Source organism: Solanum lycopersicum, chromosome 11 (genome assembly GCF_036512215.1).
Source record: "Solanum lycopersicum chromosome 11, SLM_r2.1".
NCBI classification, from domain to species: domain Eukaryota; kingdom Viridiplantae; phylum Streptophyta; class Magnoliopsida; order Solanales; family Solanaceae; genus Solanum; species Solanum lycopersicum.
This window is the reverse complement of record NC_090810.1, coordinates 42,382,941-42,407,964: the sequence shown is the minus strand read 5'-3', so window position 1 is coordinate 42,407,964 and position 25,024 is coordinate 42,382,941. Positions and strand designations below refer to the sequence as shown.

At 35.9% G+C, this 25,024-nt stretch overlaps 1 long non-coding RNA gene across 1 annotated transcript; it reads right to left on the bottom strand.

Moving 5' to 3' along the window:
* Positions 1-23,645: 23,645 nt before the first annotated feature.
* On the bottom strand, positions 23,646-24,420 carry LOC109118937 (uncharacterized). Its single transcript, XR_002026113.3, has 2 exons — positions 24,232-24,420; positions 23,646-24,151 (listed from the first exon to the last, which is right to left on the bottom strand). It is a non-coding gene; the product is annotated as an uncharacterized lncRNA (long non-coding RNA).
* Positions 24,421-25,024: the final 604 nt, after the last annotated feature.

The following is a 25,024-nucleotide window of genomic DNA, read 5'->3' as shown; positions in this document are numbered from 1 at the left end:
GGCAATAGTCAATACAAGCTTCACTAGAAGGAAGAAGAATTCCTCAATGACCGGAACCTACACTCATTGTAAATGTAGAAATATGGGCTAGATCATACCCCTACTAAGAATAAACAGTACCCCTTAAGGATTCATAGGTAATGTACATGTTATTAACATGATTCATGTTCTTACCATATAGGTAAAATAGTCTTAACCGACATAAACCATGTGAGCTACATGGAATCTGGTGTGTTCTACCCCCACACTAAAAAATGGTGTCCTATTTGCCTTAGGTAAAACTATCATTTTTAGCTTTTAGGTGGATCCACTAGCTAAACAACTATGTGGGAACATAGTAATGGGGTATTGAGATTGATTCTAGAAAACCTAACTGCTAATGTGGGGGCTTCAATCTCATGATACACCATATTAGGATCCCAGTCACTAGCCTAAAGGAACCCACCTCACATTCATATCCACTCGGTGCTAAGCATAATTCCACTTAAAAGTCCATGAAGGCTTTGCTTAAGTTTATTTTTATCAAAGAATGCATTAGGCGTTCAACAACATATCATTATAATAGAACATTGATTCATTAGGTGATAATGTCCTTTCAACCATAGAATAATCAACTTGTTAGTAAACTTTGCACATCTTAATCATAGTGTGATCCTAAGAATAGTCCTTCAAATAATCACAACAAGCTTACCATAATCATAGTCATTAATACATAATCATGTGTAAGAGTAGAGGAAGAAGGAACTGATAATCAAAGCCACGAATATACAAAAGTCATAGCAACATAACCATCTAGGTGAATCATGAGTTCATATGCAATCACTATAAACATATATAAATCCCATCAAACTACCCTTAATGGATAAGAATCAAGACAAACCCTAAAATGAAGAATCACTACACTGATTAGTTTATCATAATGATTCACAACATAATTAATTTAAAGATAATCAATTATCAAGATCCCTAAGTCAAAAAAGTCATACTCTGGTTCATAATTTAGAAAAAATGGGGAATTATAGGTCCAAGGGAAATTTTCATCAAAATCCAACAAATGCTATTGTAATCATACATTATCATAATAAACCATAGTAAATCCTAATTAGACAATTTAATTATTTTTGGAATGTTTTATCGAATAATAATTTTCTAAAAAAGTTTGTTTTATTAAAGGGTATTTTCGATTTTTAGGAGTCGCCACTTAATTTTTGAGGAAAAATCAAGAAAACTTATTTCCAAAAAAACTTAAACAGAAAAATTTGTTTTGAAAACATTTTAGGGGGTTCGGGATTCTTATTAGTGTCTTAGGAAGGTGTAAGGCACCTAAGACACTCCGCTAACTTACGGTTTTCCGACGACTAACTATTTGACTATTTTGTTTTAACTTTTACAAGTCGAAGTTAAAACTTTATCAGGATCTACTTAAACAAACTTTGCAACTTTTAAAATAGTTATCTTGCAAATTTTGAACTTCTTACGATATCTATGCAAACTTTACAAGTTTCGAAATATTTATCTCTTTGAGATTCCACCTTTAGTTAAACTTCTTAAGTTTGATAAAATAGATAGGCGTTCCGAGGGGTTTGGAGTTTTCCCATCCTAATACTAATGAGAATTTAAACGAACGCACAAACAAAGTAATAGAGAGAGAGAGAGAGAGAGAGAGATTTGGGTCCAAGCTCGGGTTCTGTTCGCCTTGACCGAGTTTGGACCCACCTGTTTTCGGGTTTTTGACCCATTTGTACCTGTCCTAATCTAAACATACAAAATAAACTATAAAAGAATGGAAACGACGAGGGCTTATGCCCATTACAAAATAAATAAATGCAAAATATATAAAAGAAGCTAAGGAAATCTTCTAGTCCATTCTTGGATTTTTTTTCAATCTCTATGGATTTTTGAATCTGCACCTCTGTCTCGATAGGCTGACTCGATGGGAAGAGCTTTTGAGCCTTTACGGCTCAGCGGGGACATGCAAGAGATGGAGATGAAATCCACGAGACTCGCCAGCGATTTTACATGCAAACGTACAAAGGGATTATATAAATGACGCTAAGGAAAATACACAATACGTAACAATCACAACACCAAAAGCAAACAATCAACTGGACATCGCATGAACAAATAATAATCGATTAACAATCAGCTGACAAGTAAACTAACTGCAAATGAAGGTGAAATAAATAATAAATATAAAAAAGAAGGATAGGAAATAACCAGCAACAACATAACAATAATGTAGTAATCAAAATGGTGTAAGTTGTAGTAATAATAATTTCTTTAATTTCCAGAAAGCATGAATATAAACAGCTTGACAAATAAAAAAATCAACACATATGAAACCACAAAAACCAAGCAACTTAAGATAAAAGAAACTAATAGAGATGTATATTTTATGATAAACACTACATGTTTGAGAAAAGGAAGTTAGATTGAGCACGACACAGTAAACTTAAAGCAGAAAGAGCAACTATATAGCACAATATTTCCAACCGAAGAGAGCTAATAGTAGGTGAAGAGCACATGTATGGATTTCCGAACTCGACGAAATAGAAATCTCTCTTTGACATGGAAAATGAACTTCAGCAAACAGTACAATAGAATTCTTTTGAAATTTAAAACAGATAGATAACAGCACCTAACAGCTAATCACTTCAACATACACACAATGTAACAGCATTTCATCATGTCAAACCATTCAGCCATGGAAGCCTCAGCTTTACCTCCGCCATATAAGACAGAGAAGCTGGTCCAAATGAACCCTGGACACATATGAAACGTATCAAGAAGCTCGCTGACTCGGACTTGTGATATGAAAGAGAGAGAAAGAGGAAGAAAAGAAATAAACAGCTAACATAGTTTCACCTATGAAAAATGCCACTAAAAGGCCCCTTCAACAGTGAATAATAACCAACGACAGACTTAGCTTAAGGGGGGGATTATCCCTTTCTATCATTCATGTCACCGAAAACTCTAAACTTCGACATTAAAGACCACAAGGTACCATTCTCTAATATGCAAACCTCAATGCAAATGAAGCATGTCAAGAACTAAATAAAGACTCGCACTAAAGAAACAGAATGAACATGCTCGGAACAACAGAACGGATGCAATGACTCCCATACAAGATGGAGCGGCAAGTTCAGAAAGCAGAGTAAACTTCTTCGACAGCCATAAAACACAGAAACGAACCAGAACGAACTCAACAAATCACAGTAGTTCATGACAGATAGGACCAACAGCAGCTCACAAAGCAATGATCGACAGACGAAACCATTTCAAGATGAAGGGAGACGAGAAAATAGTATAGAGTGGAGAGGTTACCTGTTCGAGAGCAGCAACTGGGACGGGTAAGCAGGAAAAGGCAACAACGAACTTCCACCACCGCGAACGCGAACGAGCTTCCACCCTCAAACGAGAGAGACGTGCCGAGGTTGCTACGACGCTTCACCAGAATACCACTGTTAAACACTCGTCGGTGAAATAGAGTGTTTCACTCTAAAATTTATCCGACTTCCTTAGTTCTTCTGATAACCAACAGTAGAAAAAACCAAAATGTTTCCAAAAATCTCACAACAAACAGAATAGCTCAATTCCTTTTTCAGGATTTCCCAATTTTCAATCTTAGAAATCTCAAAAAAAAAATTCCCACCCAAAATTTCCAACCCCCTTTTCGGTCTAGGGTGGGGGTTTATATAGGAAGACGATTTAGGGTTTCGAAATTGGGATGGGTTGCAAGAGTTTCTGGCCCATTCCAATTCAAAATCTCAAAGTCTTATCCGAAATTTCGAGCGGGAAGGGAGTTTGAGGCGAGGTGGAGGGCTGAGATGAAATCGTTGTCCTTGCGAGCTACGTGGCTCGATCTCAGCTAACAAGGACGAAACGCTTCTCGCCTTGTGCTCACTGGGAGGCTGTGTACGATCTACAAGCGAGGACAACTCCAAAGAGCCGTTGCGCAGCAGCGTGGGAGAGAGGATGAGAGTGAGGGGGACGCGTGAGGAAGACGCGGGAGAGAGGGAGAGAGAAGGATAGAGACGCGAGAAGGAGAGAGCGTGGGGGGTCGCGTTTTTATTTTTGGGTCTATTTCTTCCGCGTTTCTTTTTCTTTTCTTGGAATTTTGTTTTTTTTCTCTGAGAATGGCGCCTGGGAATTTGGGGACGAAGGAGGGGGAAAGATGAGGGAATGGGTCGGGTCAGAGGTGGGTTGGGTTAAAAGATGGGCTGGAGTTGTGTTTTGGGCTGGATTTAATTGATAAAGTGGGATTGGGTCGGGTAAAGATTGAGGGATTTGGGCCTGGGTGAGGAATCACAAAGGGGTTGGAAACTTCGGCCGAAATTGGGAGAGAAGGGGAGTGGGCCGCCGGATTTTGGAGAGGAGGCCCACATGTGGTCTTGCACATCAAAAGGGAAATGGGTTGGGTTGAGAGGCAATTCGGGATGGGCCTGAGAATTATGAAATGGGCCGCTGGGTTTGAATTGGGTTAGATTGAAATTAAAGTAGGTTGGGCCTGAATTCAGTTCTTCAAAAGGATTAAAGAAAAGAGTTAAATTTAAATAATGGCCAATTGATTTAAAATGAATTTGGTATAAATTCATTAACGAGCCTATTTATTTAGTAACATAACTATTTGAATTATAAAATAATGATTCAAAATATAGTTTTGATTTAAAGAAAACTAGTTTAATGGAATACTTTCTAAACTAAAGATATACATATATACATATACATATATATATATGTGTGTGTGTGTGTGTGTGTGTATATATATATATATATATATTTATATATATTTTCTTTCATTTTCGCAAGATTTACCAAACTAATTAACTCAAATAATTTGAAAAACTCACGAAGCTCGATAATTAATTTATACCAACGTGGGTCAAAAATTAGGTGTCAACATGGAAGAAAAGCCATGTTGAAGATTGAAAAACCCTAGTTTTTGGGAATGTGGAAACTTGAAAACTCAATTTGAAGGAGCTATTTGGATTATAGGAAGAAAGACTTATTCATGGATCCCTAGCTTGATCGTTACCTTTATTTTCATTGGAGTCTATAGAGAAATATTTTTGAGAGGGGAGTTAGTTGATTTTTGAGTCTGTGAGTTCTAAGGTATTAAAAGAGTTGGTGAAAAGTTACAAGTACTTAAATATGTCTAAAATAAAAAATAGAAACCTTTTCCATTATTACTTACTTACCTAATTAATTAGCATTTTACCTCTTTACTCCTTAGTTGGTCGAGACTATGCAGCCTTTCGGGTGACATATGACTCCCCCACCTATGGACTATAGGTGGGGTGACACCACGTGCAGGTAATTCATGGTTTGGGTCTTAGAATAGTAAAATCATGAGAAGAATTAGGGAGACTAATTTTTAACCCACGACCCCAACCTACAATGCATGAGCCTACCCACGATTTGTGGGTGCCCATTGTGGGTCCTGATGTCTTTTGACAACTCTTTGGGCCCTCACTAGGTCACCCTTCAAGGACCCTTCGGGGGTCCTTTGGTGTTATGCCTTGACGTGTAGGTCCTAAAACATTAGTACTAAGTTAGGGAGGTCAATTTACGACTCTTAACTTCATAATATCCCTATTTGGGATCTTAGACTACAAGTTAGGCCCTAACTTATGTCATTATATTTCTGTGTGTTACAGTGTCTCATCTATTTTTCATGGATAACGTGGAATTTTTTTCCAAATATGACACCTGGAATTGTGCAAGAATCAATTGGACTCCTAAAATAGTTTAAATAAATATTCAGGCTAGAAAATCAATTTCAGTACATCTAAAGTTATCTTCTCTAGGAACTGCTCTACCAATAAATGCAATATCTTCTTGAGCCTACTAAAAATTAGTGCCAACAACTTCTTCGAGAAGTAATGGGATTTCCCTATTTCTCAAAAAGGCCGACTTGGATTCCTCACTTCCCTTCACTTGAGAAAATCATCTTTTGGGACCTTTAAGGAAAAAGAGGGAAACCTTAAAGTTAGGGACGTTCATGAGAATGCAGCAAAATCACATGCAATTGTACACGGTAACTCAAGTAGTACAATGAATTTTTTGAGCCGGATTGTAGAACCGAAATGACTTCAAATAAAAAACACTATCTTTGTTGTAACTTAAATAAATTTACTTATGCAAAATATGATTTTAGGAATTTTTTTATATCAACTAAATAAAATAATTTCTAATATCATTACTACAACTAAAACAGTTGCAAAAACAAAAAGAAATTTCACAATTTTTGAAATTCTTCAGGGTTGTAGAATAAACTTATTTCAAATATAACAATAACTTATCATAGAATTCAACATTTTAACCTCTTTATTGATTCACAAGGTGGAGTTTACGATCATGATCTCTAAGTACTACTGCCATTGATAGCCTAACTACATTATTGAGCGGGGATAGGCATAAACCAATAGCAGAGGACTAAGATAAGATGTTGCACATTCATGAATCACGATATATAGGATAAAATACCATACACTTTAAGTTTTACCCTAGAATGAACATTTTTCTAACATTTCTTGGCTTAACCCTCTATTTAACTTCTGAGTTCAATAGGATACAATAAGTTTATGTTAATGTTAATCAGTCATAAAAATAGTTACACAAGAATTCAAGCATAAATCATATGAAAACTCATCTAATGCTAACAATATATACAATTAATCAATTAATCGTAGCTATAACCTTAGAATCATGGAATATAACTACTCACGGTATGTAACATCATCAAATAATGTTCAAACATCATAGAAGTGTTCATTTAAATGGAAGAGTAGAAGAAAAGCCATAGGGAATGTCAGCAAAATCGCCCCAATCCAGTTTTTCCATATTTCAAAATCTGAATAATGATAAAATAATAAAATTGGACTATTTATAGTCTGAAATAAAACCCGACATAAAAATCTGGAGTCCGAGTCTTAGACTAGAACCTATTCCCTCAATGAAAATTTTAAATAGTTCGAGCCAAGTCCTTGACGCGCATCAATTGTACATTCCCCTGGTTTGTAAAATTAGTGTTTCACATTATGGCTTCAGCTACGCGATGCAAAGGTGCTCCCTCACATGGTATTTTTCTAGTTTCTTGGCTATTTCTCCTTAGAAGTTTCGACTTCTATTCTCCGATCTCATGCACGGTGTCCTTTTTCGCTATTTTTCCTAGCTTTGAACCCTACAACATCTAATCATATTAGGTAGAGGGAACACGATAAATGGACTCCAACATTGCAGCATCTATTAGGAATTTGATCTCATACTAACCTAGATATATGTATAACTTGGCGATTAGGTGCATAAATACGCCTAATATTACAACCCCACGCTTAAAGCCTTTTTTGTCCTTGAACACTTCTGATCTTTCATGCATACTACGACTCTATTACCTTTCCTGCTACAAACAATCAAGTGTTTTCCACAATAACCACACGTATTTCAAAATATGTGTGACAACAATATGCTTTCAATAAGGAAACTCGTAAAAAACTATCTAGCCTCAAGAATGGACTCTTGTAACGCAAAAAACTCATGCACAGTTTTTGGATACATAGTTACAATAGTTACTAGCCATTATTAAACATGTGCACTCACCACAAGTGAACACCTTGATTTAATCACACATAAAAATTCAAACCATATTAGGTGTGGAAGAAGATTTTGCTCATAGTCTAAAAAATTGCATGCCGAAACCAATGAACCATATGCTTTCCCTTAGTGTACTGCATCACTACTTCCAAGAATGTGGAATTTCAAGATCAATTGTGTATTTTAAGGGTTGTAATTTGGGTGAGGGAATAGGTAGGAAATATATTTGTCTATGAATGGTGACTAAATTTCTAAGAGCTTTAATACAAGACAAACTTCATTTTTGGACTTTCTTTTAATATCTTTGTTCGTAGGCCCCTTTTCATAAAACCACCAGGCCCTTTGTTTAAGGAACTCTACATTAATTTTGTCCTGATAAGGGAACTATTATTATATTTACTTTTTTTTCTACACAAGACATACATATGAAAAGGGTTTTTACACTTCTTCTTTCTTTACCTTCATTATTGTTCACTCCAAGCGCTTAGGCGCTTTTGGATCAATTTTATAAGCAATAGAAGGAACAACATTAAGCTTCATGTTTTCTACGAAAGAATAAGTCAAAGGATCGATGGGGTTAACTAAGGATTAAATTGAGTACAAGAAGAAAACAAACAAGCCTATCAAAGAAATGCCTATATCACTTTCTCAACTCCATATCCTCTCTTTCCCTCTGCAAACACACCAGACAAGTTTTGAAATAATTTAGTAGCAAGGAATACACAAACCTCACACACATGGCACACATTCAAGTAAGAAGTTACCACAATAGACTACTTCTCCGTTACTGAAACAAATTCATTTTAAACAGTTATCATTTAGAATCACATACAAGATCATAAATGTCTCAACACAGATTTGTCCATTAGTTTCAACCTTCACCCTAACTCAATGTAGTTGTGCAGCCTTATAAAGATTCCAACCCTACAGACCCGATGAAAGAAACTACCCTTAATATGGTCTTCATCCATCAGTCAAAGGGAAGCTTGACTGAACTATGACAATGAATCAATCCTAGAAAATTTAAAAAATTATATAGTTAAACGGGACTGTCCTTGGCCAAAGTATCGAAAAAAAACTTCCATGAAACCCAAAAAATAGCATAAAAAATTTTACATAGATATAATACTCCCACTACATTTAAATATTTAAAATGTAGCACTGTTTCTAGTGTGACATATATCAAAATGAAAGCAAAGTTGCATCGGTGTACTTCCCTAATCATTCGTCCATGTAAGAATCACTGTCGGTGCCCTCAAGAGCAAATATGTCACCCTCCTCTACATCAAAATTGGATTAACTATTTGATATGATTCCTTTGTTTTCCTAATCAGTTGGAACATCATCTCATATGACTCTTAAAATGAGGTCCCGAGTCCAGTAATGATTCAGCATGTTCATTTAGTGGGAACCTCAATGATATATAAATGAAATGCTTCTGATTTAAAGTTCGACACCCAGTTGTATAGCATAGCATTTCTGGTCCCAACATGTGTGTTGTGATAAGATCATCCTTCCTGTTGCGCTTAGCGGTACTAAGGGTGGGCTCGTGGACATTTTACGAACCCTTTGTCTTTTTTACATCTAAGGGTTCAGTGAGTAAAGGTTCCATGTAGTCTAGACTTTCCTTTCGTACTCCAGCTAGCTGCAAAAATTAGTGATTAGTCCCCCAATAGCATACCTGAGACCTCGATGCACTCTTGTCCTTCAAATGGACGATTTCAACACCGCACATATATTTATGGGTACTTCCTTCATCATAGCATAGGCCAAGCACTCACGGTCCCTCGTTATTTTAGTGAGATGGAACCCGGGTATTAAACAATCTATTAAGATTTATAGACACGAGCTTCACAATTCATTTGAGCATAAGGATATGATTGATATAGCTACTATGCCCATGCCAAATACACTTCGCAATGGACTGTGCTCCACACAGAGTTAAATCTGCTGATAAGGACGATCGATAGTGAACCTCGTTAGGACATTGGAAGGGGCATATACATTAACCAATATATTATTTATAGTTAAGGGTGTCAAAAGTACCATCATGCCATACACCGTTACAATGTGAGAACAACATACGGTTTCCAATTTGCGTAAAATTCCGAACTACACTAATATTGCACTCTGTTGGATCATGAAATATGAACCCATATATACCTCTTTTGGGCAGCAAATAACTCGAAGGAACTCCTTCTCTAATAGCACATCATCAACAATCACATTTTAAAAGTACTTAGCTTCAATGTGTGATTGAAGCCATTTTTTCCTCAGATGTGATTTCCTCAGCCCCGTAGCATTAGGTCTTCCCTTTGGGGCTGCAGGTGCTGGGGGAATAGTTTTTCTAGTTCTCACTCTATTACCTCTGCTAGACAAAATTATTTTCCCAGATCTGTGTGCCAGACATGATGTACAGGTCCACATATAGAGTTGTCGCAACATGCCTTGTGAATTCTTGTTCGTCACGCGGGAGAATTTGTGCTAAATGGAAGCAAGTCCGTGACATGCTCCATTCGTGGATTCTATGCTTAATCCTTCATAGTTGTCACAATTCACATCTATAAGTCTATGATGCACATCTTTCATGGACATGACTTGTGATTTAATTTATTCTTTTGGGGGCCATCACTTTGCAGAAACAAGTCCACAATGCGGTAAGATCGGAGACCCCCCGATTTTTATCCCAAAAATTTCCCTTTTTGATTTTTAAAATTAAAAATTACAACATCTAAAATAAATAAACTAACATATAACTAAAAACAACAAGAATTAATCTATCAAAACAAAATAAAAAGAATATGTACTCCATTGTATAAAGTCATGGGTTATCTCACGAGTAGCATCTGATTTAACGTAATGGCACACCTCAGCTCCCCATCATTTATTGCTCAAATTCAAACTATTATATTGTCGATCCATTTCTTTTCCAAAGTAATGCTTCAGCCTCTGTCCACTCACTATAAGCGTATGCCATTTTTCTTTGTTCTATAGCCTACATCTCCATGGTTTACCATGTACACCACCTCAAATGATCGTTCCATTTTGACTTTTTACGTGGAAACAACCCCATCAGAGTTGAACAATAATACATTTTTACCAAGCATTATGATTCGGGAGAAAATATTCTTCTGATGCCATAGATCTTCGTATTTTCATAGGCATGGACTTTGAATTCCTCCAATTTATGTAGATGGCGCATTCTTTTTCTCCCTGCTAATTTCTAATCCATATTTAAGTCTTTGACTGCGCAGTAACCTTGATGTTCTAATTCAACCGTAAAGGAAAAGGCTTTACCAAACACAAAGTTCTAGGGAGAAGTTCATATTGGTGTCTTATTGGTTGTCTTGTTCGCCTATAATTCATCATCAAGCTTCATTGCCCAATCTTTCCTTTGGGCATTTACTTTGTTTTTGAAAACTTTCTTCACCTCCCGGTTTGATATTTCTACCTGGCCACTAGTTTTAAGGTGATACATTGTAGCTATCTTGTGCCTGACCCTGTATTTAGCTAACATATTCTTCACCAATTGAATTGTGAAGCGCATTCCTCCATCACTTAGTATTTCACTAGGGTATCCAAATCGAGTGAAGATATTTCTTCAGAATCCATATTACCACTTTAGCATCGTTAACCAATATAGCTACCAACTCAACCCACTTTAACAGATAGTCCACAACCACAAGTATGTATTTATTTCAATTTTATGGAGGTATTGGTCCCATGAAGTCGATCCCAATATATCAAATATTTCTACCTCTAAGATGTAATGCAATAACATTTCGTACTTTTTGGAAATAGTCCCCATCCTCTTGCATTGATCATAACTTTTTACATACCCTGCAACATCTTTAAAAAGAGTAGGACAAAAAACCAAATTCGAGCACTATGACGTACTGAGAGCACCCCCTAGATGATACAGGGTGTACTCGACCCTATAGCGGTCTTATGAAAGCTTGGCATTAATTCATCGCATACCAAAAATAGTACGGATTCAAAACCATACGATTCAAATTATTTCAAAACTCAAGCAGAAGTCTAAGTTTCACATGACTATCTTAGTCATAATCTAAAAAAACATAATAGGGACACATTCTCATTACAATTGTATTCTTAATAATGGCATAAGCCTATGAAAGAACTAAAAATAATAAAAGTCCTTGTCCTCGATCTTTGAGGACATACCAAGTCTTGGAGGAAACTATATCCAAGCAATTGAATCCTAGATAGAACCAATTACTCACCAGAACCTACAGTTGTAGTGAAAACACAAAAAAATATGGGTTAGCACACAAAAATGTACTAAGTATATGACTATGCAAAAACATGCTTTAAAAGGGACATTTGGTTTGAAACCATGCATAATGCCACTTTTAAAAAATTGTTGTACAAGAGAATAACATACACACAAAACAAGTATAATCATCATACAAACAATAATATCTCATTTAGATAATACCAATATGTAAGCCATTACCTTTACCTCTTAAACTTCACCTCAACTAACCATCACGCTATACCTTTTACAATATATGGATAGTGAGCCATACCACCATCCACACTAAGGTCACCAAAAGTGAACTCAACCTTCAATCCTTTCCACCTTTACACAATAAAGCATTTAAGAGACATAACATTGCATATGTCAATATGGAACATTCGAAGCATTAAATAAGAAAACCCCTAAGTCATAGTTGTGCATATATAAGTAGCATCCCATAATATTACTCTTACGAATTACATGAAATGACCATAGGAAAGCACATTCATATAAAATAAGGCTTTAAAAGAGAGCAATTCATGATACAATTCAATTATAGCATGCATCTTTGCATTTAAGTATTTAAGAATAAACACTACTCAATCACTTTATTTAGATAACTTTCATTCACTAAGGACACATTCACTCATTAAGGACACATTCATTCATTACAGACACGTTTATTAATTGGTCATTAAGACCTTAGAGAATTCACTATAGCCCTCTTGAAGCCTACTAGCGCCAGGTGTGGATAGGACCTCATACTAATACTCACACTTCATAGAACTTTTCAAGAGACCAGAATTCATATATTACATAATGGGAATAAGCATTTAACAGACATAGACCATAAGAGTTAGTCCATGGAATCCGGTGTTTTATCCCACACATAAAATGGTGGTCCCTTTGCATAAGGGATACTTATAATATTAGCTTGGACTGACTTGAATCCACTAGCTAATATCTTATGCGGGCACATAGTTATGGGATATGAAAGACGTTCATCAAGATCCGGCGTAACATTGGGAGAACCTTCGTCTAACCATATCCTCTCGGTGCTTAGCCTACATTCCCATGGAGTAAATTCATCAAAGTTACATTCATGTGCTTGAGATGGAAACCAAAATAAGGACTGTTGACCCAAAGCACATACATATGAAGGGCCACCAAAATTTTGTCTAGTGATTAAGGGTATAAGGATAGCTCATTGATCATCCTAGGAAGATCCACCACCATTAGCTCTACCACTCCTAGGTTAATCATTTCACACAAGTAGAAGGCCACAACGATTAGGTCTACCACTTTAAGGTTTCACATTCACATACAAGGAAGGGCGACCACAATTAGTTCTATCAGTCTAAGGTTTCACATTCACATTAGCACGTAGACTCTTCATGAAATGTTACCACCGTTAGCTTCAAAAACACAAGATTTAGCCAAGATTAATTAAAAATTCATTCATTTATAGAGAAACTACTCACATTAATTCTACCAATCAAAGACATTCATTCATTCATTAATAAAGAGGCTACCAACATTATGTCAATCGATTAATGATCATTTAGACATTAAGTCAAGACACATTCATTATTCTAGAAAAGGTGCTCTAGCCTACCAATTAAAGATTCACAATCAAATTTACATTCATATATACATGAATAAGGTTCCTAAGCCTACCAATTCAAGAGATTCAACATTTACAATATATATATATATATATATATACACACACACACACACTTCAAGACATGATCACCTTAATTCCATTGAATACACATTCACATAACTAGTAAATAAGCACCTCCACCTTTCAAGTGAATAAATATCATTTCATAATCATATTCAACAAGAGATTGATCACAATTTGTCTTCAAGTCCTCAGGTCAAAACTCACTAATACATTAATACATCAACAAATTACCATAATTTTGCATAGATAATGATTTTGTTCAAAAATCTAAATTAATTTAGGCAATTCATAAACATTCATTCATGATCAATAACCCATATCATAAGGAACAGTTTAGGAAATTTAGAGAAACCATGGTTTCATAGAGTTTATCATCATAAATCATCAATCAAATAGTAATTCAATCATACCGATGCAATTAGAAACTCTTTGAAATTGTTTGATGAAACAACCCATGAGTTTGAGTAAAACATGTGTTTTTCTTAAACATTGAAATTGAATCTAGGGTAAATATTACCATTAGATGAAACATAATTATACCTTAATAGATGAAATCTCACAAAAATTGGAGAATAATCTTTTTGAAATCCCTAACCTTAGCTTGAACTTGACCTTGATCTCCAACAAAATTCTAGAGAGAAGATATTATAGGAGGGAGGTTTTTGATTTGAGAGATGAAGTCTAAATTAGGGTTTTAATGTTTTAATACTTATAAAATGCATTAAATGACTTATAATAACTGTCCACACACTAACAGGGGCTTTGGGCGAATTTACCCATTCACATGCACAATGGTCGAGCATAGACAATATACACAGGTTCCATCTACGAACCCCCATCCACAGACCGTAGATATGTCCACAAGATGTACTGCCAAACTGTGGTTTGGTTCAAAGACCCTTATTTATTGGTCTTGAATTTTGGAGACCATTTACTGGGCGTGGATGGACCTACTGGTCGTGGACCCCTTTCGTAGATCACTCTCAAATTGGCAATTTCAAGGTTTCCTAGGGGTCTTGGAGTTTCAACTTAGGGGCTTCTTCAAAGACCCTTGGGGTGCTACTTGAGGAGTCGTACCTTGAAGTCTTACCCCTAAATACCTCAACCATGGCTTGGGTTAACATAAATAGCATCAAACCTTACATCAACCTCAAATGCACACACGTTAGGCTATAGGTTCACTAGTTAAGTTTAGGATTGTTACATTATCCCACACTTAGTAACATTTATCAAATGACGCTTAAACACATTAAGTGGTAAATATTTAAGACTAGCATCCCATAATCATACATTAAAAATCGAAATAATGCACAAAATTAGGAGGACACATAAGCTCAATATCTATATATTCAAACAAACTTCATGCAATGCAAGCAAGTGGAAACTACATATGCAAACACATTATGCATCAAAACTTCACATTCATTTCATTGGATAAACTTCCTTCTCCATATCAGATCATGCTCATTACAACATCATTAGGCAAATATGCAACACTTTCAAGAACACTTTTAAATGTGCTCAACAATTGAACTCATATCAGTCTACAAAATTGGGTCTAAACTACTCCTCAAACTCTTCACAACACCACTTCTTTCAATTCTATTTTCGGGGAAAACATCACTAAACTTTCACACTCATCTCATAAGGATGCTTTCATAACACGGTAAATTATTTTGATACTCTTTTTAAAAGGAGTCTACTCACCCAACATCTATAGGCATCACTTACACAGCACTATTCATCAAATATCTTCCACAAACCTAAAACTCCATCATGAACTTCTACCAGCCTCACACATAACCATAAAGCAACTCATCCACACCGAAAAATTTCATTCAACTATAACAACTTTTACCTAGTCATATGACCACCATAGCATCTCCACTGATCTTTTCTTCCTCCAATCTATGAAGCATTAACCCTTTGAGTAATCATATCTAGAACACCACCGGACAAAGAATGAGAGAGAGATCTTATGGAGTTGAGCTCTGTGGCATGCCACAAGAGTAATGAAGAAAGTGAAGCTTCTAACGTCCTATAGCCTGTCACTCATATATGTGTCACAGTTCACACCAATGAACCAACTCTACTAGACCTGGCATGTGATAAATCAACCCAAGAACCATTCCCAAAATCTTATGCTTTAATACCAAGTTTGTCATGCCTCAAGAGCACCCCCTTGACGTGACAGGGCATACTCAACTCGGAAGGGGTCTTATACAAGCCTCATGGAATTCAATCATCGGATAGATAGTAGGCATACTACGAAATTAAAACCATATGATTCAAAACATTTCAAAACGCAACAGGAAACCTAATTCTAACATGGTCAATTTAGACTTAATCTAAAAAAAACATAATAGGGACTCGATCCCTTTACAATCAAATTCTTCAAAATGTTCTTACAAAATAAAAGAACTAGGAATAATAAAAGTAGTTGTCCTTGATCTATGAGGACATACCAAGTGTTTAAGGAAACTCCATCCAAACACTTCAATCCTACATAGAACCATTCACTTGTCGGAACCTACACTTGTAGTACAATATTAAAAAAATATAAATTAGCACACAAAAATGTACTAAGTATGATGAACATGCAAAAACATGCTTTAAAAAGGGACATTTGGTCTAAAACCGTGATTTATGCCACTTTTGAATCACCGTTGTACAATAGCATAACAAACATATAACACACGTATAATCATCATATAAACCATGATATCTCATTTAGGCAATACCAACATGTAAGTCATTACCTTTACCTTTTAACCTTCACCTAAATTAACCATCTTGCTATATCTTGTGCAATGTATGGATGGCGTCCCATACAACCATTCACACTAAGGCACCATACTAGCATCACCAAAAAGTGAACTCAACCTTAAGTCTTTTCCACCTTTACATAATAAAGATTTTGACAAACATAATGTTACATAAGTCAACTTTGCACATTAGGAGAATAACTAGGACAATCTATAAGTAATACTAGAGTATAATACCATAATACTACTCATACTAAGTACCCCTTTGAAGTCACCATAAGAAAGCGCATTCATATATAAGGCATGATAAAGGAGAAACTCATGATATTGTTCAAGTATAACATGCATCTTTACATTTAAACATTTAAGATTCAACATTACTCAATCACTTTATTTTGATAATTTTCATTCACCAATGATAAATTCACTCATTTAGGACACTTTCAATCATTAAGGACACATCCATTCATTAAGTACACATTCATTCATTAAGGTCACATTTATTCATTGGTCATTAAGACCTTAGAGAACTCACTACAACTCTCTTGAAGCCTACTCGTGCTATGTATGGATAACATCCCATATTTCTACCCACACTTCATATAACTTCTCAAGAGACTACAATGCACATATAACATGATGGGACTAAGTGTTTAACCAACATAGACCATGAGAGATAGTTAATGGAACCCAGTGCTCTATCCCCACACCGAAAAGAGGTGGTCCTTATGCCTATGAAAGACTGGTAATATTAGCTTTGATTGACTTGAATCCACTGGCTAATAGCCTATGCGGGCACATAGTTATGGGATATTAAAGAAGTTTATTGAGATTTGGCTTAATTTTGGGAGAACCTCCATCTAACCACTTGGTGCTTAGCCTGTATTCCTATATAGTAGATTTATTAACATTACATTAGTGTGCTTGAGAGGTCCACAAATATTAGGACTAGCGACCCAAAGTACATACACATGAAGGGCCACCACCATTAGATCTACCGATTAAGGGTATAAGGATAACTCATTTATCTTCCTAGGAAGATCCAGCACCATTAGGTGTACGATCCTAGGTTCATCATTTCACACAAGAAGGATCTCACCACAATTAAGTCTACCGCTTCAATGTTTTACATTCACACACAAAGAAGGGCCACCACATTAGGTCTACTGGACCATGGTTTCACATTCACATTAGCACCTGGACTACTCATGAAAGGCTACTACCATTAGGTCTACGAATACAAGGTTAAACCTACACTAATTCATCATTCATTAATTTATAGAGAGGCTAACGATATTTTTTCTACTAATAAAAAGACATTCGTTCATTCATTCATAAAGAGGTCACTAATATTGGGTCTACCAATTCATGATCATTTAGAAATGAAGTTAAGATACATTCCTTATTTTGGAAGTGGATGCTCTACCATACCAATGAAAGATACACATTCACCTTTACATTCATTTATCAATAATAGGGTGTCCAAGACTGCCAATTCAAGATATAAAACATTTGCATTATAGATCCTTTCATATTCCATCATCATCATTTCTTCATGAGTGTTAAGTGAGAATATACTTTCAATCACAACACATTGACATCCTATGCAAGTTCATCATTCTATCATTTGGAACACATAATATACTTTAATGCATGATGACCTAAATTTCATTGAATTCATTTTCATATAACTATAAAAATCACCACCTTTCCAGTGTATTAATATCTATTCACAATTATAATTCAACATAAGGTTGATGACAATTTGCCTTCAAGTCCTTAGGTCTCTACTCAAAAAAACTCCAATACATAAATACATCAATATTTAACCGTGATTTTGCATAGATTATGATTTAATTAAATAATCCATAGACATAATTCTTCAACATTCATTTATGATCAACAACCCACATTATAAGGCACAATTTAGAAAATTGAGAGAATTCATGATCAACTTGACCTTAATCTCCAATGGAGTTATTGAGAGAAAATATTTTGGTAGAGACGGTTTTTATTTGAGAATTAAATTCCATATGAGGGTTTTAATATTTTCATACTTTTAAGATACCTTAAAATAACCTTTTACACATTAATAAGTACTTGGGGTGAATTTACCAATTAACCCCTACATAGGCTGAGTATAGACAGCACAGATGTGTCATCTACGAAACTCTATCCATGGATTGTGGATGGGTTCAGGGGACAATTGTCCAATCGTGGTTAGGTTCAGAGGCCCACATTTATTAGTATTGACCTTCAAAGGACATATACAGGTCGTGGATGGAGCTACAAGTCGTGGACCCCTTCCATAGGTCACCCTCAAATTAGCAACCTCATATTTTCCTTCGAGTCTTGGGGTTTTGATTTTGGGTCCTTCACAAGGACCCTTAGGGTGGTCATTGGGGAGTCGTACCTTAACTCCAAAGCCCTAAACACCTAAACAATGTCTCGAGTCAATATAGAACAACATAAAATCTCACATAAAACACAAACGCACACACATTAGGATCTAGTTTCACTAGTTCATTTTTAAGATTGTTACAAACGCCTTATCTGTAAAGCGCTCACCTCCATGATGACAACATATGAAGACAAGTGGAAAATCTCAATCACTTGTCTCATCTTATATGTATGACCTAGCATCATAAATCAGGCTCCTCTTTTGATGTGTGGTTGCACCCTCTGCTAACAATCCGCTCACCAAATAATTTATAGTATCTGCATACAATGATAGTTATGTCACCTCTAGCGCCAATAGTTGTTCATCAAGTATCTTTTCTCGAATCTGAGTTTTCTTTCCCACATGTTACGCACTCTCCACCTGGACAATTGATTCCCAACCTAATTTTGAGAACCTCTTCGATCCATGATCTACATGTCAAACTCTTGCAATAGCATAATCCACCAAACTTTGTATCCTTCTGATTATACAGGTTTCTGATAGTTGTATGGACACTATAAACAACAACTTTACTCCCTACCACGAAAGATCTAAATTTTTCAAAATCATAGAGCAATGCTAGCATTTCTTTTTTGATAACTGTGTAGTTGGTTAAGGCTGCATCCACAATTTTTCCTTCATAATAGATTGAGCGGAACACTTATTTTTCGTTTTTCCCTAACACTGATCCTATAGACACATCACTTGCATCACACATCAGCTTAAAATGAAGCTCCCAATTTTGGGTAAGTCAAGATTGGAGCTTCTTTCAACTTCTTCTTCTAGGCTTGAAAAACTTGAATGCACTGCTCATCGAAGACGAATTTAATATCCTTTTCTAGTATACTACACATGGGTCTTGCAGTCTTAGATAAAACTAAACAAACATTATCCAAAATAATCTCAACCATTTGAAAGAGATTGGGGGATGGAACTTTTCTATGTCTTCCGCTTTTGCACGATCAACTTCCAGTTCTCGCTTTGACACCTTATGTTCCAGTATAATTCCTTCCTTCACTAGGAAATTACATTTTTCCTAGTTTAGGACGATACTAGTTTCCTCAAATCTATTGAGCCCCTTGTCTGAATTCTCCAAACACCGGTCAAAATACTCCACAAAGAATGATAAATCTCCATTAATATCTACATAAAATCTTCGAACATATCCTGAAATATGGTCGTCGTGTATTTTTGGAAGGTGGGTGGAGCATTGCATAGCCCAAATAACATTTGTTTGAAGGCATAAGTCCCATACGGACAATTGAATATGGTTTTCTCTTGGTCCTCTGGTGCAATGACGATTCGGTTGTATCCTATATAGTCATCTAGGAAATAACAATATTCTTGTCTAGCTAACCTGTCCAGCATTTGATCAATAAAAGGAATAGAGTAGTGATCCTTTCTGATGGATTCACTCAATTTCATGTAATCCATGCATATCCTACACCCTACAGCTGTGTAGTTTGAATCAACTCATTATTTTCATTGGTGATTATTGTCATGCCTAATTTTTTAGGTGCACACTAAACTGGGATGACCCACTTGCTATCTAAAGTCGGGTAGATGGTACCCTTATTTAGAGATTTAATCACTAGGTTTAATTTGCTCTGAGGTTGTACACTTGACTTATGGCCCTCCTCCATCAATATCATGTGCATGCATAAAGTTGATTTGATGCCATGTATGTCAACCATATGCCAACATATCACCTTTTCCCACTTCCTCAATATTTTGAGAGAGGCCTCAGCCTGAACTTCAGACAAAGCAGAAAATGAATACTAATAACGATTCATTAGAACGCGAAATGCACACATGAGATGAGAGGGGAGAGGCTTTAAATCCACCTTTAGTGCTTCCTAAATTGATGGCTTAGGAAGTGGTCCCAAGACTCTATTTAATGGTTCCAGAAACATGCGAAGCATACTCACGTTTGGAGCATCTATAATGCTAGCAAAATTTCAGGCTTCATCGTCCCCCTCACTTTCCTTCCCAATTAACACGTTCTTTAAAGGGTTTCGGGCTTTAACATATTTAGATGTTGTTTCCTCATCAATGACTGTAATTTCTGACAGCTCCTCATATATTTTAGTAAAATTCATTGCCTTGTACTCATCAAAGACATTTACTTTGTCATGAACCCTCATTTCAGTCTACCATCCGCCACATCAATCAAAGCACCACATATTTCTAGGAATTGGTATCCCAAAATAAATGGAACCTCTAGGTCATGCTCAAAATCTAGGATGACAAAGTCAACGGGGAATATCATAGTTCCTACATGGACTAAGACATCCTTAATAACGCCATATGGCCTTGCTACCGAAGGGTCAACTAATTGCAACATTATGGTTGTGACTTGGGCCTTCCTAGTCCCAACTTAAGATTACATAGACATAGGCATCACGTTGATACTTGTGCCGAAATTGCATAACCCACTATCCAAAATCACTTACCAATTTGTATTTTCACAGTAAAACTCCTTGCATCTTTCAACTTAGTTAGGAGCCTATTCTATATCCTAGAATAGCACTTAAGTGCCACTATTGCATACTCCATCAATCTACCCTTGTTGTCCACCACATATTTAACATATTTGGCATAATTAGGAGTACATGCAACACATCAGTCAAATAAAATTTAGCATGTACTTGTGTAAGTAATACAATAAACTTAACAAAACATCCCTCCTCCTCCTTCTTTTTGAACTTATGTGTGAATGTAGGAGGTGGTTTTTCTTTTGGTTCCTCATCTACCGTTGGCTGACTTGTCCAAATTCATCTACCTGTTTTACATTTTCTTTAGCAAATTTTGTCTTTGGTGTTAGCTCCTCCAATGGACTCCCACTACGGGTACTCACAACATTTACCTATTTTGGGTGTGGATCAATATCTCCATACAAACCCCCTTACGGTCAAGAATTTTGGGCACTAGCAAACTACCCAAACTGCTTCCCTAAATTCCAAGTCGCTAGTTGATTGTTTCAGACATTTGCTGCAAGCTTAGCTGTGTAAGCCATCATTTGTTTATCGGTCCTCCACAGTTGAATCAGCTTGATTGACAATTACCATGACCTTGTTGGTTTCCATGGCTTTGTTGATTGTAATGTTGCCCACCACCTTGTGATGTATTGGTTCTGACCTTGGTGCTTGTTTTGATTACCACACCATGAAAAAATTTGGTGGTTCCGCCAACTTGGATTTTAGGTGTTTCCATAATTTTGGTGATTTCCTCCTTGCTGGGCATTACCTACAAAATGAACAGATTATGAGTTTGCTCCACATAACATAGCAATGTTATCTCTATCTCCACATACTTCAAAACATGTTGGTAGTTGCTACACCATATTAACTGGAGCTTGCTGTTATGCTAGTGACATGTTGTTGAAGTGTGTACTAATCATATTTCGCATTGCTGCAATTTGTGCAGTTATGGTTGTCACTACATCCACTTCTAACACTCGAACATCCTTTTGTACGACCAGTATAGATCCTACTCCGTTCCACTCGGGATTACCTTGTGATTTTTTTTAACAACTCATAATATGTCTTCTCCAAATCTTGTCAATCTGCAATAGAATTGAGTAAAATTTTGTGTTTGGTTTTGACCCTTCAATAAATCTGTGGACCAACACTTCATTAGCTTGTTAATAATGTGGAAAACTTTTAAACAGGACTTAAACCTGGCCCAAGTTTGTGCAAATTTTCTTCTCCTTTTTTTCATAAGCTTAATATGTCGCTTCTCAGCTTCACTGTTTTCCAGATGGAAACACCTTATAAAGAACTTTCGAGCAAGATCATCCCAAGAATTTATGAAATTTGTAGGGTCAGAGTTCAACCATATTTTTTCTTCCCCAAGCAAATAAACGTGTCACTGATCTCAAGGAATTTTTGAATATGTACTTGTCGGTCCTCATGAAATACATCAATGAACTGTCCAATTGTGTGCAATAGTTGCATCATGTTTTCACTTAATTCATACTACCTACCAACTACAGGTTTGTGACTACTTAAAGTAACATTAGTGGTGCGTGGGATTGCAAAGTCTCTTCCTGTCATTTCTATTGTAGGTGTGTCTTGATCCTCCATTTCTTCTACGGTTACATGTTCATAATCGACAATAGGAACATTGTACGTGATTTTTTTTACCTTCTCCAATAACGAACAAATCTCACCGGTTCACCTAGATGCTCTACCAAGTCTGGGTCGTCCTGCACAGTGAAATCTTGATACAACCTGTAAAATGAATACTCAAGATCAAGTTGTCCAAACTTCTACAGATAATTTAGAAAATCAAAAATTAAATGTCTGCTAATTTTAAAGTCCTTAGCACTGGTGCCAAAAACTTGTTGCAAAGGACTTCAAATAAACAAACACTAAATTTATTGAAACTAAAATAAAATTATTTATGCGACATATGATTTTAGGAATTTATTTATATCAACTAAATTGAACAATTTCAAAATTTTATTTACTACAATTAAAACAATTGAAAATGAAGAAATTACACAATTAGGGAAATATTCCAGGGTTCTACCATACACCGATTTGTAACGTAATAATAACTTATCCTAACATTCGATATGTTAACCTCTTATTACTTACCACCATTGATAGCCTAACTACATCATTGAGTAGGGATAGGCATGAAACAATAGTGGAGCATTAAACTATTATCTTTCACATTAATCGAATGCCACATATACATATAATCCTATCCTATATACTAAACACTCTAAGTTTTACCCTATAATGACCATGCTTTCCACATTATGTGGTTTATCTCTCTATTCGTCTTCCAAGTTCAAGAGCGGACTATAAGTTTATTTTAATGTTCATTAGTCAATAAAATAGTTAAACAAGAATGCAACCATAAATCATAAGAAAACACATCTCATGCTAGAAATAAACACCATTAAGCCATTAATCGTAAATACAACCCTAGAATAAGGGAATTTCGCTACTTATAGTATGTAACATCATCAAATAATGTTCAAAGATCGTACAAGTGTTTACCAATACAAAAAAGTAGAAGAAAATCCTAGGGAATGTCAGCAAAATCACCCAAATCATGTTTTACCATTTTCTAGAAGTTGAATAACCATAAAATAATTTGGCTATAGTGTGAAGTAAAACAAGTGATGCAAATCTAGGGTCCAGGTCTACACCCTTAAAATTTCAAATATCATGAGCCAACACCGCGATGCGTGTCCATCACACATTCCACTAGTTTGTCAAATTAGTTTTCCACATGCTGTATTCAGCTTCGCATCGGGGAGGTGCTCCTTCACAATGTATTATTCCAGCTTCCTAGCCATTTCTCCTTAGCAATTTTGAGTATTTTTCTCCAACCCCATGCATGGTGTCATTTTACACTCCTTTTCCATGGTTTTCACCCTGTGGCATCTAATCATATTGGTTAAAGGATAAATTATAATTGGACTAAAAAATTGTACTACCGATAAGGAATTTTCTCTCAAACTTACCTAGATATATGGAATAACCTGGTTATTAAGCGCATAAATATGCCTAAGATCGTAATGGAAAGTGGAATTTTGAAATCCTCTATTTTAATCTTAGCGAGGATCACAAAGCTTCCATTAGTGACTACCACATCCCATGCAATAGCCCCAAAAAAGACTCCCTATTTTGAAGCCTTATTACCGATGAGATTTTCTCTGTTGTTAGTGCTTATGAAATCATCACCAACAATAGTTTGAGCTAGACCCAAATATTAGGGACCCTATTGTTCTGGATCTTGACTGCAAAAATCCCAAGACAAACTAAAACCTTTTTGGCTCTTCTAACATAGGATACTTCCTACCAGTCAATCCCGCCACCAAAAGGTCTCAATGTGAACCCACACTTCCACTGTTATAGATCCTCAAAATAAGATATCAACCACATCTTCTTTCAATGCCCTAATGATACTACTTTTTGGCACTACATTATTTGAAACAATAAGAATATAAAGGCCATAAATGTAAACAGTATTAACTGGATCCTCTTTTGGAGCCACGTGAGGAATAAGACTTTCAACAACAACATCAATTGGAAAACCCTTTCACCATTTTTCTTATGGAATATTTGTCTTACAAGGAACAGTATAATGTTTAACAAGGTAACACACTATATCGACAACGACAAAACTATCAGTAAAAGCATCGAATATCACTAAGTTGTGGTATAGAAAAAGAAATCCACTCCTAAGAAGAGCACCATCCATGTTTAATGGGGACCCCCTGATAGGGGGGCCTATCAACTCAACATCAATAGGGT